This window comes from Ranitomeya variabilis, chromosome 3 (genome assembly GCF_051348905.1).
Source record: "Ranitomeya variabilis isolate aRanVar5 chromosome 3, aRanVar5.hap1, whole genome shotgun sequence".
Lineage (NCBI taxonomy): Eukaryota > Metazoa > Chordata > Amphibia > Anura > Dendrobatidae > Ranitomeya > Ranitomeya variabilis.
The window spans coordinates 192,903,984-192,921,348 of NC_135234.1; the positions used below are offsets into that span (position 1 = coordinate 192,903,984).

General features: G+C 40.7%; 1 protein-coding gene across 3 annotated transcripts in view; it reads left to right on the forward strand.

The window, feature by feature from the left end:
- Window positions 1–17,365, forward strand: part of MAGI3 (membrane associated guanylate kinase, WW and PDZ domain containing 3) — a 341,658-nt gene that overhangs the window by 229,640 nt on the left and 94,653 nt on the right. The gene's annotated exons all lie outside the window — the stretch shown is intronic.

Genomic DNA, 17,365 nt, shown 5'->3' on the forward strand with positions numbered 1-17,365 from the left:
TGATAGCTCCGTCTTCGACTATAGTATCCAGAGCTCTGAAGGCATCCTGTATTTTTTGTCCTTTCTAGTGATGAGCGAGTGTACTCGTTGCTCGGTTGGTCTCCGAGTATTTGTTAGTGTTCGGAGATTTAGTTTTCATCGCGGCAGCTGAATGATTTACAGCTATTAGCCAGGCTGAGTACATGTGGGGGTTGCCTGGTTGCTAGGGAATCCCCATGTGTTCAAGCTGTCTAGTAGCCGCAAATCATGCTGCTCAGGCGATGAAAACTTAATCTCCGAGCAGTTACAAATACTCGGAGACCACCCGAGCGTGCTCGGGAAAACCTGAGCAACAAGTACACTCGCTCATCACTAGTTCTTTCTTATTTTTTTTAATACAGAACGGATATCGTATGGTAAAGAAAGTGCAAGAAAGGGGGGAGAAAATGTATTTAAAAAAAAAATTAAACCTCAAGTATCAATTGTTTCTTCTTGAAAACATGGCTGGCAATCATTATTATCTTCTACAAATAACGCTAGTTACAGGTCTACAGCAAGAAAAATACTCTACAGACCCATATACATGAGACAAATGAATAATTGTTACCCAAAAAAAGCATCTTGGACCACATCGGCAATGTTGAGGTTTTGGGCCAATCATGCAGCCAGCGTCAGCTAAAAAAACCCCAACATGTTCGATCAATGTTTTCAATGATAACAATTGTTCGTTTCCACAAAACAGTAGGACAACATTTGTTGTGGTCCAAATTGGCCATTTCAGCCAACTTTTATCTTGTTTATGGAGGCCTTAAGTCATTAAATTGTTCTAGAATAATCTTTGACTTTAATCTATATTTATTGAACCTGAGTAATTATACAGAAAAATGTCATCACATAAGGGCTGATTCATCACAACTTTTACTCCAGAAAACTGGTGTAAATGCTTAGAAAAGTCACAAAAAATGTTGGCAGCACTTTTCTGCTAGTTTGACTCCTCGTCACCTAAATAGGTGGAGCTGGGGTGGGTGATGGGGCTTGGTCACACCTGCCCATCAGTCGTATCAAAAATGATGGCGCATTGAATGCCAAAAATGCTACTCTAGTCTATTTCTGGCACAGCGCAGAGACGTGCAGCACTTACTAGAGGCATTAAATTTATGCGCCTCTTAATTAGTTTTGCACTTTCTTTTTCAACAACACTGCCATAACATATTTGTGTGCTACGCCTGTCTTGTTGAATTGGCCTCTGGGTGCGCAATTTGGTCATAACTTTTCTCACCTGGAAGAAGTCAATGAAATTCATGTAATTTGTATGTTATAAACTAGTGATTACTGCTGTAGTAGTCTTTAAGAGTGCTGAACACTGGTCCATAGTAGGTCAACCTGGATAGTACTTTGTTGTATGTTTTTTCTAGGCTTCAAAACCCCTACTTGAATGTGCATAATTATGGGCCATGTATTGGTCAGTCGTGTCGCTGGCCTTAACCCAATTGGAGCTGGCTGCACTTAGTTGAGTATTTTAAGGGATTCCCTGGTTTACATTCTTTAACTCCTATAATGAATCTGGACTTTGCTGCAGATAATACCCCCAGACACCATCCCTCTGAGGTATCTGAAATTGGCAGCTGTGGTGCTGAGGTGACAGCCGTGACACGTAAATGGAAGGCAAGCAGGAGGAGTCTAACTAAAGGCTAATCAGACTAAAACTGGCCATACATATAAAATGGATGCTGCAAGAACAAAGCTGTGATGTCGGTTTTATGCAAGACGTAGCCTTACCCATGTCTTCTAAAAAAAAATTCCTCTTTTTTTATTTATTTTGAGAAATGTGCAATAAGCATTTTTGGTCAGCAGTGATTTGTGCTTTGCAATTCTCCCATGAATTCCGTTTTTGCCCAGTATCTTTCCACTTATGGGTTTATGTACGCTGACCTTAACTGAGGCAAGTGTTGCCTGCAGTTTTTTAGATGTTCTTCAAGGTTCTTTTGTGACCTCCTGGATGAGTTGTCCATTGCTCTAAAATTTTGATGAATCGTCCTCTCCTGAGAATTTTCACCACTATTATAAGTTTCTCTATTTCTGGATAATGGTTCTCACTGTATTTCACTGGAGTCCCAGGGCCTTACTCACAGCTTGATAACCCTCTCAAGATTTCAGTGAGTTTGTTTGAAAAATATTAACATTTGTGAGTCCTCAGTGGTTGATACCTTTTAATGGCTAACTGAAAAGATGGTAACATATTGCAAGCTATCGAGACTACTCAGGTCTGTGCATTCACGTTTCAGGTCTCTACACTCACGTTTCAGGTCTCTTAAGAGTAGACCTGAGTAGTCTCGAAAGCTTGCAATTTGTTACCATCTTTTCAGTTAGCCATTAAAAGGTATCAACCACTGAGGACTCACAAATTTTAATATTTTTATATCTACTGGCTAACACAGTATGAAGATATATTTTTCCAGTGACATTGGTTTTTGTATGTGAATCATTTTAGAATATTCTATTATGTGCTGCTTAAAGATCTGAAACATTTCAGTTTGACAGATATACAAAAATAGGAGAAATAAGAAAGCTGGAAGGGTTTTATACAGCATAGTTTTTGTTATTATACAAATTGCAGTATTATAGCCCATTTTCTATTTTTATATAGTACAGGGTTTTCTATTTCCATGAAAGCGGTGCCCAAACGATTGCGTAGCTGTAAAGAAACCTTCCTCCTGTCCAATGCTGTTTCTCTGTCACTACTTCCTTCACTGTGTTTTGGCTTTAGCGGGGACATCATCACCGCTGCAGCCAATCACTGTGCTCAGTGGCTGATGTACATGGCACAAGCCATTGTCTTAGTGATTGGATGCAGTGTGATGTGCTACAGCCAAATCATATCACCGCTACAGCTAGAACACACAGGTCAAAGTAGTGACCTGTGAACGGTTGAGTCCTATCTAGTCAATCGTGTCTGCTCCACCATAAAATATCTATAAAATCTTTCTCCGACATATTTTCCGTTTTCTAGAGTTCTTGATAGGTTTTTGGGGTTTTTGTTTTGAATATCTTTTTATGCCGCTCATCTTGTTTTTCCCTTGACCTGATGTATAACTTGTGGACATATGCATGGCTAAATCAAGTGATCTGTCCCGATTTAGGTTAATCACCAAGATTAGCCTAGTTCTGAAATTCTGACACAATGCCTACATAGTTGGCGCTGGCACAGTAGGGATTGTCACTAGTGACAGTGATGTTCCCTATTTAAAGAAGATTATTTTCTGTGAAATGTCATTTTATTTAAAAAGCACATTTCGATTTGTCAAAACCTTACCAATGAAAGTGGTATGTACACGTTGCACGTTGATTTGACTGACCTGTCAGAAGATGCGCCCCTCGAGATCACTCATTTAGTGGAGATCAAATATTATTGTAACTTTGAGCTTCTCAAGAAATTAACCACAAAATTGATTCTGCTAGTATCCATAAAATGTCTTATTGTTTCCGATGCCTTTATAATGATGTACTCCATACAACTGATTTGTCATTTTATGCAGTGGAGAGTATTGCATCTAGTACACCAAGAGGCTGGATTCAGTCTAAAATACAAAGTGTATTACAAGAGTTTATCAATAAAATTATTTCTATTGCTGTCTCGTGTTCCTAAATACTTTGTAATCAGATTGTATTTTATGGTTGCTGAATGTTCCTAGCTTTTATGTAAAGTGGGCATAGGAATAGGGCAGCATAATGGCTCAGTGGTTAGCACTGCAGCCTTGCAGCACTGGGTTCAAATCCCACCAAGGACAAACTTCAGCAAGGAGTTTGTTTGTTCTTCCCGTGTTTGCTTGGGTTTCCTCCAGTTTCCTCCCAAATTCCAAAGATATACTGATAGGGAATTAGAATTGTGAGCCCCATCGGAGACAGCGATGATGATGTCTGTAAATGATGGCGCTATATAAGAAAAGCATAATAAATAAATAGTATTTTGTTGAATCTGCATCATTCTCACATCCATTGCTTTGGAAGAAGAACTTTTGGGTGCCTGGGAAAAATCAGTGCTGTTTATTTTTTTTTTACATCATTAGGCCATGTAACGGATCTGGCTATGTACTACTTTATGGAGTTTCAGTACAGCACATATTATGAAGGAATTATTATATAGAAACGGCTTTTTTTAACAATTCTTTATTTAACTTTTTTTTTTAAAGTTAACAGTAAACATTTGAACAGATAACTATACCTTAGGGTACTGTCACACAGTGGCACTTTGATCGCTACGACGGTACGATCCGTGACGTTCCAGCGATATCCATACGATATCGCTGTGTCTGACACGCTACTGCGATCAGGGACCCCGCTGAGAATCGTACGTCGTAGCAGATCGTTTGAAACTTTATTTCGTCGCTGGATCTCCCGCTGTCATCGCTGGATCGTTGTGTGTGACAGCGATCCAGCGATGCGTTCGCTTGTAACCAGGGTAAACATCGGGTTACTAAGCGCAGGGCCGCGCTTAGTAACCCGATGTTTACCGTGGTTACCAGCGTAAAAGTAAAATAAAACAAACAGTACATACTCACATTCCGGTGTCCTTCAGGTCCCTTGCCGTCTGCTTCCAGCTCTGACTGACTCCCGGCCGGAAAGTAAGAGCAGATCACAGCGGTGACGTCACCGCTGTGATCTGCTTTCACTTTACGGCGGCACTCAGTCAGAGCGGGAAGCGCAGACGGCAAGGGACCTGAAGGACACCGGAATGTGAGTATGTACTGTTTGTTTTTTTTTACTTTTACGCTGGTAACCACGGTAAACATCGGGTTACTAAGCGCGGCCCTGCGCTTAGTAACCCGATGTTTACCCTGGTTACCCGGGACCTCCGCATCGTTGGTCGCTGGAGAGCTGTCTGTGTGACAGCTCTCCAGCGACCACACAACGACTTTCCAACGATCACGGCCAGGTCGTATTGCTGGTCGTGATCGTTGGAAAGTTGCACAGTGTGACAGTACCCTTAGATGTAACATGTCGAACTCAAGTGATAATGCCGGTACCAGGTATTTGTGTTACATCAAACGTCGACAAACAAAAAAATTGGATAGTATAAACAATGTAATCACTACACAGTAAAACGGTGCTTTTTCTAGAGAATGCCTTGTCTGGTGGAGTCTGCCATTGCTATTGTTCTCAAGGAACTCGGGTATCTAATCAGAAGCATTTGGACGAGCAGTAATGACTCCGCAAAGCTCCGAATTTACACAGACCCATAACATACGAGTAGGAAAAAAGCCCCCATACACATTAGGCTAATGTCTGCTTAATCCATCGACCGATTTCTTCCGTCGGTCCAATGTGTATGGGGACATCGGCTGATGGTCGGGAAGATGTCTATCGCACACTTCCAATTTCCAGCTGCTGATTACATTGTTCTCCCAGAGATATAGAGGAAACGGTAAGTTAGCACTCCTGTCTATGGGAGAGTCGGCAAAGGTGGCTGTCAACCAATCTATTGGTCAAAGCATGGTTCAGCCTACAGCCATCAAGTGTGTACGACCTTCTTAAAAGTTACATAGAACAGTTAAAAAAATTTAAAAAAAGCCATCTGTCCATCATGGTTTATGAAGGGATTAAAAGGACATGAATGATTAATGTGCTATGGTTTGGGAAGCAGGGTGGATTTGATTTAAATCTAACTGATTTAAATCACGATTTAAATCACTAGTCAGTAAGGCTTGATTTAAATCAGTGATTTAAATCAAAGTTTCTACCTAAACTAGTTCTTGCTACTTTAACATGCAAGTAGATGAAGATTTTTAGAATCACTTTTTATATTACTTTTTTCTCCCCAGTTTAATGGGTTAATCATTCATATTTGGACACCACTGTTCTGTTGTACTTAGGAAGGAGAAAAATAATCCTGACCTTAATAACAATTTAAATAGATTTATTCAACTGAAACAATAACAACATTACAGCATAAGTTATTTGCTTAAACAAACATCCATGTTTGTTAACTAATTTGGCTAAACAAAATATATATATATTTTAAGAAACAGACTGTCAGCCCAGCCGACACATGAAAAACTTAAATACTACTGTCCCTGCTGTCCTCTGTAGCTCACTTGTCGTCATCTTCATCATCATCTTCTTCTTTGTTCCTATTCATAATCTGGAAAAGAAAAACAAGCTTTCCTGCTTTATTGGGTCCCAACCGATTTCTCAATTTAGAATGAATGAGTCCAAAGGAAGAGAATATTCTTTCAACGCCTGCAGAAGAAGCTACTGCTGTTAAAAGTGAAATCATTACTTGAACAGTCTCTAAATCCAAGCGCTTAAGTGACTTCCACCAGTTTACTGGTGTGACCTTCCTTAAAATATCTTCAGCAAACATATATTTCTTGAATGGTTCCCCCTTAGCTCTCAAGTTTATTATAGTTGGCATTAAAGATGGATGATTGCTGGATACCCATGTCATAGCTAACTCCTCTTCCTCAGCACTTAGGTTTTGACCCTGATATTGGATATTGACAATATTTGCCAAAAAATGAGCTGGAGTCAGTGCTTGTCCCATTCGTTTGTTTACTGCTTGTAATTTAATTCTGTCCATGTGTAGTTATGTTTTTAAGTGTTCACTCAGTTCCTTCCAAATTTCAACAGCATCCGCAATAAAACAGCTATTTTTCTGTAATTTGTTTAAAGCTTGAGAGATGGGTTTCAGGAAGCTCAGCATATGTTCAACATTTCTCTTAAGCCCAATGTTGAGGATTTTGGCCGTGACAGTGCCATCTATTTTATCTCGATTTTCTTCACAAAGTGTCATCAGAATAGGCCAGTTTTTGATATACTGCTCAAAACAGTCCACCACAGAGTTCCATCTAACATCTTGTGGGAGCGTTAGCTTGGTTCCACCCATCCTTTTCAGAGCTGCTGCAGCAAAATGATTATTACGGAAGTATTTAGCAATTTCAACAACATTAGCCTTTATTTCTGGAACACTTAAGTCTTTGGCTAAGAGGTGCAGCAAATGAGCACTGCAACCATATGTTATTAGCAGCTTTGTATTCCCTCCCTGCTCTTCTAAATCTCTTCTCATCTTGGATACGTTTGCAGCATTGTCAGTGACCAAACTGCGTACTAGACATTTGAATTTTTGTTCACATGTCATTATAGCTTTTACTGCCACTTCTTGTAAGTATTCTGCTGTGTGTGCATTTCCTGACGTATCAGTTGTTTGTGCAAGGAAGACTTTACCTTCTTCTGTTGTTATACAAGCACATACAATAGGATCATTGTGGACATTACTCCACCCATCAATACTTAGGTTAACAATTTTACCCTCCAGAGCTGTTTCACATTGCTCCATTTCTCTGTCATACACTTGATCCAGCAGTTTCCCTGCAACATCAGCTCTGCTGGGTGGACTGTATCCTGGTCTCAGTGACTGAACTATATTAATGAAATGTGGGTTCTCAGTCAGACGGAAAGAAGAGTTCATTGGATAAATAAACTGGGCAATTTTTTCATCAATCAACTCTTTTTCTAATCTGCTAGTTCTTATCACAAACCTATCTATGGTGGTTCCAGGAGGTAAAGGTTTTTTCTTCCTTTTGGGTGATGGTGATATGTGGCTGTGGGTGTCTGATGATGATGCTGCTGCTAATGAAGCACTATCCTGGATGGATAACTCTGAAACTGTAGAACAGGATGATGGTGATCTTGGAGGTGGATAGTTTCCAGAATCCATGAATTCCCCTAAACAAAAAAAGTCAATGCTGTTATTTTATTGTTTATACAATTTCTGCTTATTGTACACAACACATCACTGCCCCTGCCCCAAAAGGAATATTTGTTTTTCTTCATAACTGTACCAAATGACAGTAACATGCAGTAATAATAAAAAATATAATTGTTCTCACACATGACAGTTCAGTCTTTAGAAATAGGATTCAATAAAAATGTTTACCAACCTGAAGATCCTGCCTGTTCAGAAGTGTTTATTTGGTCATCTTCATCACCGCACTTCTCATGATGTTGCCTCATTCGCACCACCAGGCCTTGCATCTTTGTTGCATCGTTTGCATTTTGCACGCATGCCTGCCTTACCAATAGGCGAAGGAGCTTCATTAAAATATTCCCAAACTGGGTCTCTTTTACGGCCTGCTGCCATTATAAGGAAAGAATGTAATAAACCTCAGATCATACACACAAACAGATCCAGACTTGTCTGTCTGTGGCTATGCTGCAGTATTGTGCTCAAAGTTTCACTTTCATTTTCTTGTCTGCTTGCCCTTCCTCCTCCTCACACTTAGATTCACATTCTTCTTGTGTTGTGCAGATCTATTCCACTCCAAACAATCAGAAACATATTGTCTAACTTCTTGGACTTGGCACTGAAGGGGTTGATTCTGTATTCATAGGTTTGTAGAACAATAGGATTAAGGTCTTTTTCTCAACTCTGTTCATGTTGTAACATTTTTGCCATGAAGAAAAGGCTGGGACCTCTGCGGAGTCAAATTCAGTTTTGAGAACTGCGTAAGTAAAGCGAGCGTCTGTGATAATATAGGAGAGAAACTGCCCACTAATCCTACAGAAACCTCTGGAAGAGCATGGCATTGTGAATGTTACACATATACAGCCTTTATTCTACTGAGTTAAACAACTCCGCATTATCTCATGATGGAAGAACCTTTGGATGGTAAAACATTTTCCTCAAAAAGCAGTTTATTGAAAAAAATCCAATTTAAATAAAAAAATCCGATTTTTTTTTTTATTTTTTAAAAAAAAAAAACATTGATTTTTATCCACTCTGTTGGGAAGTATAAGCTCAATTAGGGTATGTGCACACCTTAAGTTTTGTTGTAGACGTTTTTGCATCAAAAACGTGTCTCTTGGTAGGAAAAATGCTAAATAAAAAAACATTTTTCATGCTTTTTTAATGCCTTTTATTCATTAGAATGTGTGAAAAGCACTGCCAAAATGCTGATAGAATTGCCATAATGCAATCATGGGCATGAGATTTCAGAAATCTCATTCACTTTGCTGGGACCATAGAGTGTTCCATCTTCCACCGGAGAAGTGCAGAAAAAAAGCGACGGGTCCACATTCCTTTATAACTCTCATTTTCATGTTTTACTTTCCTATAGTTTTCTGGGGCTTGCATGCACAGTTGGTTTGATCTTGTTTATTTTTCAAACTTTTCTTTAATTTTTTTAGCTGTAAGGGAAAAAAATGAGCGCAAGTTGTAACTTTGGCCAACATTCACAATTGATTTGTATCGGGTCGTCACTAGTAATAGAGACAATTAGTAATTGTGAAAAACAGCATTGAAATAAAATGTCTGATTCGTCTGTGTTCTGCATCAATGACTGATTTACGGCCTCTTTTTAATCTAAGTACAACATGATCTGTATTGTTCAGGCAGGGTATGACGCTCCATCTTTATCCTGCTGAACGTTTTCGTAGTTGTTAAAATATTTATGCCCTTTTTTTTGTAGGAAATGTTACACATGGCAACTTTACATTTTTTTTTTTTTAATTCCAGTGATTATGTAAGATACTGACCATGTATATTGTATACGGCTACGGCAGCTTTTTTTTTTATAACTTGACAGAATGGTAAAGTTTCATCACATTTGAAAGCTACATATTCAGCAGGGTCCATTAAGTGGTATCACTTCCCATACTCAGCCGTCTAATTTCCTATCACTTTGTATTTAAATTATCTCAGCTTAACAATGGTACCACATGTTGTTTAATTATGAACACTTCAAGGAGCTCTCTGGTATCACAGACTTACAATGTCATTTACATAATTGTCATGAAGTCTAAACTATTAAAGGGAAATTAGGCAAAGCAGCCCATACAATATACTGTTGACTTTAGTTTTCTTTATTTTGAGATGCCTTGCACAGCCAATGCTTCAAAACATAGTAAATGGAGGTTCAGGGGTTAAATGATGGGGTTTTTTTTTTTTTCCGGTTTTTTTTTTTTTTAAAGATTTAATTGTTTCCTATTTTTCCACTGTTCTGAATGAAGCCAGCTATGTGAACAATTGAGATATTTATATATATATGTATGTATGTATGTATGTGTATATATATATATATATATATATATATATATATATATATATATATATATATATATATATATATATATGTATATATATTAGAACTCGCAGACTTACCATATTTATTTGTTGTTGGTTCTATACTGGCAGAATATTCCACTAAATTGCACCGACATTGTCGTCAATCATATTAGTCCGTATTTGCGATCTAATTTAGGCCGGTTTCACATTAGCGTTTGCATGAGCTGTGGAGGGCTGCGGACTTCCTCCGTGAAGCCCCGCCCTCGGCCTCTAGCTCCGCCTACTTCTGCATGCGGCCTGCGTACCTATCTTTAACATTAGGTACGCAGGTCGTGCCGCTGTATGCGGATGCTTCCGCATGTGTCGTTTTGACGATGCGGCGACCAGCGTAGGACGCAGCTTGTAGCAATTTTTTTTTTTTGCATCGTCAAAACCAGAGGTGTCAAACTGCATTCCTCGAGGGCCGCCAACAGGTCATGTTTTCAGGATTTCCTTGTATTGCACAGGTGATAATTTAATCACCTGCACAGAATGATTCCAGCACCTTGTGGAATGCTAAGTAAATCCTGAAGACATGACCTGTTGGCGGCCCTCGAGGAATGCAGTTTGACACCTCTGGTCAAAACGACGCATGCGGAAGCATCCGCATACTGCCGCACGACCTGCGTACCTAATGTTAAAGATAGGTACGCCGGCTGCATGCAGAAGTAGGCGGAGCTAGAGGCGGATGTGCGGCCGAGGGCGGGGCTTCACAGAGGAAGTCCGCAGCTCATGCAAACGATAGTGTGAAACTAGCCTTACTTACCGTATTTCTGGCCAATTTCATAGGAAGCCAATTAACTTATAAACATATTTTTTGCAGTTTGGTAAAAATGGAAAGGAATACAGGAAGATCACGCAAACAAAGAGAACCTGTCACTTACTCAAAAAAATGAAATAACTTGTTACAATCCGTTTGATCCCCGATTCTTCTGCTTTTTTCTGTTCGGCGCTGTGTCATTCCATTTTGGAGATACTCACTTTTATTGCTTTTGGAGAGCAATAGATGAAAGCTCTGCTTGTAGTGCTTTTCTTCAGAGTTTTCACTGGGGCGTATGCTTTCACCCCTCTTTCCTAGATACAGCCAATCACAGCTCCATTGTCGGAGACTGCTAAATCAACTGCTGAGCTGTGATTGGCAGGGGTGGAAGCCACGTTCCTAGAGAGGACTCTGAAAAAATGCTCTGTTGGACTGCAAGCAGAGATTTCACCTGTTGTTCTCCAAAAGTAGCAAACGTGAATATCTCTGCAATAGAGCGATGCAGCACAAAAATAAAACGTGCTAGAGTTCAGAGAGCCATATAAACTGATGTGTTTCCTGAACTCTCGCAGTAAAACACTGAGGCAGCATGGAGCTCCTGTTAGGGTCTCTTTCATGACAGTGGTATAAGGTGCAATATAACAAAATTAGGCCTCATGCACAGAAGCTGTTAATTTTACCCTTAGGGCTCTTTCACGTGTCTGTGAAAAAGACTGACATCCCGCGGACCTATATTATTCCATTGGAAAGTAGAGATTGCATCATGCACAAAAATTGAATGCCATGAGGAGCCACATGTGAGGCAGTGATCCCTGTTACAGCTAGGGGGCGCTGTTTGTGCTCCCCAGAATGCGCATGGAGGTGTATGAAGGCCGTCGCAGGTGTAGCTGTGATTGCAATGTGAGGCAGTGACTCATGTCACAGGTAGGGGCCGCTGTGTGTTCTCCCCAGGTTGTGCATGCAGACGGATGAAGTCCATAGATGTGCATGGGAGTCACGGATTTCCGGTCCGGGTTTTCCATGTGGCTGAAGGCCACAGTTTTGTGTGTGTTAAAAGCCCTGCAGTAAGAGGTATGAGTGTGTCAGGTGTGCGAGGTGCACGTCAGTGTCAATCTGGTGTATGCAGATCAGAGGCCTGCAGAGTGCTGGCTGAGTGCATGAAGGCACAGGCCAGCAGAGCCAGCACCCAGGGCATCTGAATAGCCTGGCACCCACAGCGTACACATCAATGCAACTCGTCCATGGTATTGGTCTCAGATGTGGACAGTCCTGTGCCCGAAGGAGTCGGATGTGGACAGTCCTGTGCCCGGAAGTGGATGTCCTGTGCCCGAAGGAGTCGGATGTGGACAGTCCTGTGCCCGGAGGTGGATGTCCTGTGCCCGAAAGAGATGGATGTGGACAGTCCTGTGCCCGGAGGTGGATGTCCTGTGCCCGAAGGAGATGGATGTGGACAGTCCTGTGCCTGGAGGTGGATGTCCTGTGCCCAAAAAAGATGGATGTGGGCAGTCCTGTGCCCGGAGGTGGATGTCCCATGGCCAGAAGAGAACTAGCATGTGTAACGATTGCAAACAGGTGAATATGGTGCCCGACTGCTATCCGGAGGATATCCTGGGCTGTGTGGGTAAACTGTAAGAGACTGTGATGCAGGACACCCACGGGAACTAGTCGGAGGGGGGCTGGCATGTGTAGTGTCTGCAACATATGAGGCTGTGTGTGGAGACTGTAATATGGCATGTGTGCTGTGAACTGAACACTGATAATATACACTGAAGTTATATGCCTTTGTGTGAAATTGACTGTAATGCTGTGAAGAAACACATTAAAGAGACTTTTGTGTAGGAACTTTGTGGGTCACTGCCTCTTCACTGCGTACGATGCTACTACAATCTTACACACAGTAGTATCCAGTTATTACGGATACATTACAGTTCTGTAACATGGGAAATTGTAAATGGTTTTGGAAATAATTAATAGCTGCTGTAAAAAACAGATTGTATACAGACAGCACACGGATGACAAGTGAAGAAAAAAATCATCCCATTGTTCTGGATGAAACACATAAAAAATTGTTCAGACTCGTGTGATCCCATACTCGCAGTATTCCCGGCTATATGGTTCCAGCACACAATTTTGTACTTCTTTATTTTGGTGACTCTGTATAATACGTAAAACTTTCCAGTGTAATGGGCCCAATATATACATGGCCCTCTGAAATGGGGGCATATTCATAACTGGATCCAAATCTGCTTGTGTGCACAAGGCTTTGCTACTTTTTCATTTCATGTCTGAGGCATTTTATTTACACACAGTCTAAATCCTCTATAATTGCAGATAGATGATGCGGCGGGCACATGAAATTGCAGCAAATAGCTGAAAATTGGGCACAGTAATACTTGTTGCCTGCGGCGTGGTTGTCGGGCTAATACTGAATTTGTTGAGGTGTGTGAGCGGGTTGTCTTTGTATCCTGGGTATGAATATTTAACTACCTGTGAGCCGAGCTTCTCGGAGCATACAGCGCAGCACGGAGCTGGAATTTCCTGCTGTTTCTCAAGGCACTTGGGACAGAAATTAAATGTGCAGAATATATTGCACGGAGAACAAATAATGATATGCTCTTTGTTACTGACCTCACACAAGATCTGACTCCGGAGAAGTGTGCAGGAGTAAATTAGGCTCCGGATTTGCCGTTGTCCCTCGGTATGATTTATTGATGAAATAAGTTTTTTATGTGGTGGTGCCGGTTACGCTCATACATTTTTGTATGTAAGGTGAAGAATTCAGAAACCTTTCACTGCAAGCGTTATTCTAGTTCTTTCATAGTAAATTATCGAGAATCTGGATAGATCTAATCTATTTAAATACTTCCAATGAGCTCAAGAAAGAAATATGAGATACTTTTCTGCAGATCACTGGCAGATCCTACTTGAGGGTTAAATAACTGTCCCAACAGCAAGCAATGTAAAAAAAATAATAACCATTATGCAGCGTCTGTTCAATCCACCGTTTTGCGCCGATGATCCAGTAATCCATTGGAACTCAACGTGGCCGTTACAGCCAATCACTGGTCTTGTGCCATACATGGAAATAGCTGAGGCCAGTGATTGGCTGCAGTGGTTATCTGAATATATGGCATGTCATCGCTACAGCAAAGCAAAAGAAAACGACTTGTAGGGACTACCAGATGAAAAGTGTTTTAACACTTGGTTTTTTTTTTTGTTTTTTTTTATAGTGTAGTGCAGCGGGGTTGGTGCAGTGTGACAGAGGAACACAGGAAAGTTCAAAACAAAGTGACTTTAATGTCAAACGTACTCACAAACGGAGAACAAATGGTATCCTCCAGATTGCAGCCGGGAATCAAGACAGTCCATATACGAGACCAGTTACCGTGGGCAACTGCACCAGCGTGTCACCCTGAGGGGGTGCCAGGCCTTTTGTCTATGCTTAGCTCTGTGTTACTTCTCACAGGATAAACCTTGCAGAGCCAGCTGCTCTGCAGTTTGCAAACCAAGACTGACTCACCTAACCCTTTGCTGCAGGGTATTTGAGTGGAATCTGTGGCCATAGGATACTGGTAAGACCTGGCCTGGAGGGAGTGAACCTCCCCACTACCATCCTGTAGTTCGCTCCAAAAATAAAAGCTTATACCGGGTTTTCTTAAACATTGTCTTGGGCAAATAGCTTGTCCAAGACTATGACTGTGACTACAAAGCACTCCAGTGGTCTCAATACACTTCTGTGTGCATCCTGGGGTATACATATCGCCCCTCACATATAATACCTGTCACTGCCTCACAGTATGTGTTTTATCATACATTCTGCTTTTAGGATAATTTTGTAAAATCCCTGGCTACCCTATAAACCTGGCCGTACACCTTAGACAGCTACCATCAACAAGAATTCTTCTTGACTGTCCCCTTATACAGTATATGCATGGAGATAGGTACAAGCCTCTGCCAGACACATATGGTGGTAGTCTACCTCACATGACAGAAAAGGATCAACTTGTTGAAATCTGTGATTAACGAAAAGTCAGGACACTATCTATCTATCTATCTATCTATCTATCTATCTATCTATCTATCTATATATATATATATATATATATCGTCTAAGGGGCACTTCTGTCTGTCTGTCTGTCTGTCTGTCATGGAAATCAGCTGTGTATCCACCAGACTTCTGCACAACACAACTGATGGTCCCAACCCCATTTATAAGGCAAGAAATCCCACTTATTAAACCTGACAGGGCACACCTGTGAAGTGAAAACCATTCCCGGAGACTACCTCTTGAAGCTCATCAAGAGACTTTAGCGCGAAGATCGCCGACCGCATGGCCGATCCCACGCTGGGATCGGTTCGGGTTTCACGAAACCCGACTTTGCCGAAAGTCGGTGACTTATGAAATTGACCGATCCGTTTCGCTCAACCCTAGTTGGGACCATCAGTTGTGTTGTGCAGAAGTCTGGTGGATACACAGCTGATAGTCCTACTGAATAGAGTGTTAGAATTTGTATTATGGCAAGAAAAAAGCAGTTAAGTAAAGAAAAACGAGTGGCCATCATTACTTTAAGAAATGAAGGTCAGTCAGTCTGAAAAATTGGGAAAACTTTGAAAGTGTCCCAAGTGCAGTGGCAAAAACCATCAAGCGCTACAAAGAAACTGGCTCACATGAGGACCGCCCCAGGAAAGGAGGACCAAGAGTCACCTCTGCTTCTAAGGATAAGTTTATCCGAGTCACCAGTCTCAGAAATCGCAGATTAACAGCAGCTCAGATTAGAGACCAGGTCAATGCCACAGAGTTCTAGCAGCAGAAACATCTCTACAACAACTGTTAGAGGAGACTTTGTGCAGCAGGCCTTCATGGTAAAATAATGATAAAACAAACCCAAGAAGAAAAATAACCATCTAATGTCCCTCCACATGCTCACAACCACAGTGGGGGAGCCTATGGAGGTGGGGGACAACAATTGAAGGAGAACACTCCTGCTACAACAAAGAACCAGAAAAAATTGGAGTACAAGTCCATAAATTGTATCAAAATTTTATTAAGTTACTTAAATAACATAGACACATAAATCACCATACTTAAAAACATATATAGAAAAAGATCAGACAAGTTAGGTAGCACAGACAGTCTGTGCTACCTAACTTGTCTGATCTTTTTCTATATATGTTTTTAAGTATGGTGATTTATGTGTCTGTTATCTAAGTAACTTAATAAAAATTTGATACAATTTATGGACTTGTACTCCAATTTTTTCTGGTTCTTCATGGTAAAATAGCTGCTATGAAACCACTGCTAAGGACAGGCAACAAGCAGAAGAGACCTGTTTGGGCTAAAGAACACAAGGAATGGACATTAGACCAGTGGAGATTTGTGCTTTGGTCTGATGAGTCCAAATCTGAGATCTTTGTTTCCAACCACCGTGTCTTTGTGCGACGCAGAAAAGGTGAACAGATGGACTCTACATGCCTGGTTCCCACCGTGAAGCATGGAGGAGGAGGAGTGATGGTGTGGGGGTGCTTTGCTGGTGACACTGTTGGGGATTTAGTCAAAATTGAAGGCATACTGAACCAGAATGGCTACCACAGCATCTTGCAGCGGCATGCTATTCCATCCAGTTTGCTTTTATTTGGACCATCATTTATCTTTCAACAGGACAATGACCCCAAACACACCTCCAGGCTGTGTAAGGGCTATTTGACCAAGAAGGAGAGCTACGCCAGATGACCTGGTCTCCACAGTCACCAGACCTGAACCCAATCGAGATGGTTTGGGGTGAGCTGGACCGCAGATTGAAGGCAAAAGGGCCAACAAGTGCTATGCATCTCTGGGAACTCCTTCAAGATTGTTGGAAGACCATTCCCGGTGACTACCTCTTGAAGCTCATCAAGAGAATGCCAAGAGTGTGCAAAGCAGTCATCAAAGCAAAAGGTGGCTACTTTGAAGAACCTAGAATATAAGACATAATTTCAGTTGTTTCACACTTTTTTGTTAAGTATATAATTCCACATGTGTTAATTCATAGTTTTGATGCCTTCAGTGTGAATGTACAATTTTCATAGTCATGAAAATTCAGAAAAATCTTTAAATGAGAAGGTGAGTCCAAACTTTTGGTCTGTACTGTATATAGCCGGCAAGTGATCTGCCGCGTATAGAATAGATAGAACAGATATATACACGCAGAATAGCTGTCAGTGAAACATATATATATATAGATATATATAGATATATATATATATCTATATATATATATAGATATATACTGTATATGTATGTGTGTATATATATATATATATATATATAGATAGATAGATAGAGAGATATATATATATATATATATATATATATATATATATATATAGATATATATAGATATTTATATAGATATATAGATCTACTATATAATTGTCTAAGGGTCACTTCCGTCTTTCTGTTTGTCCTTTCTGTCTTTTTTTCTCTCTGTCTGTCACGGATATTCATTGGTCGCGGCCTCTGTCTCTCATGGAATCCAAGTCACTGATTG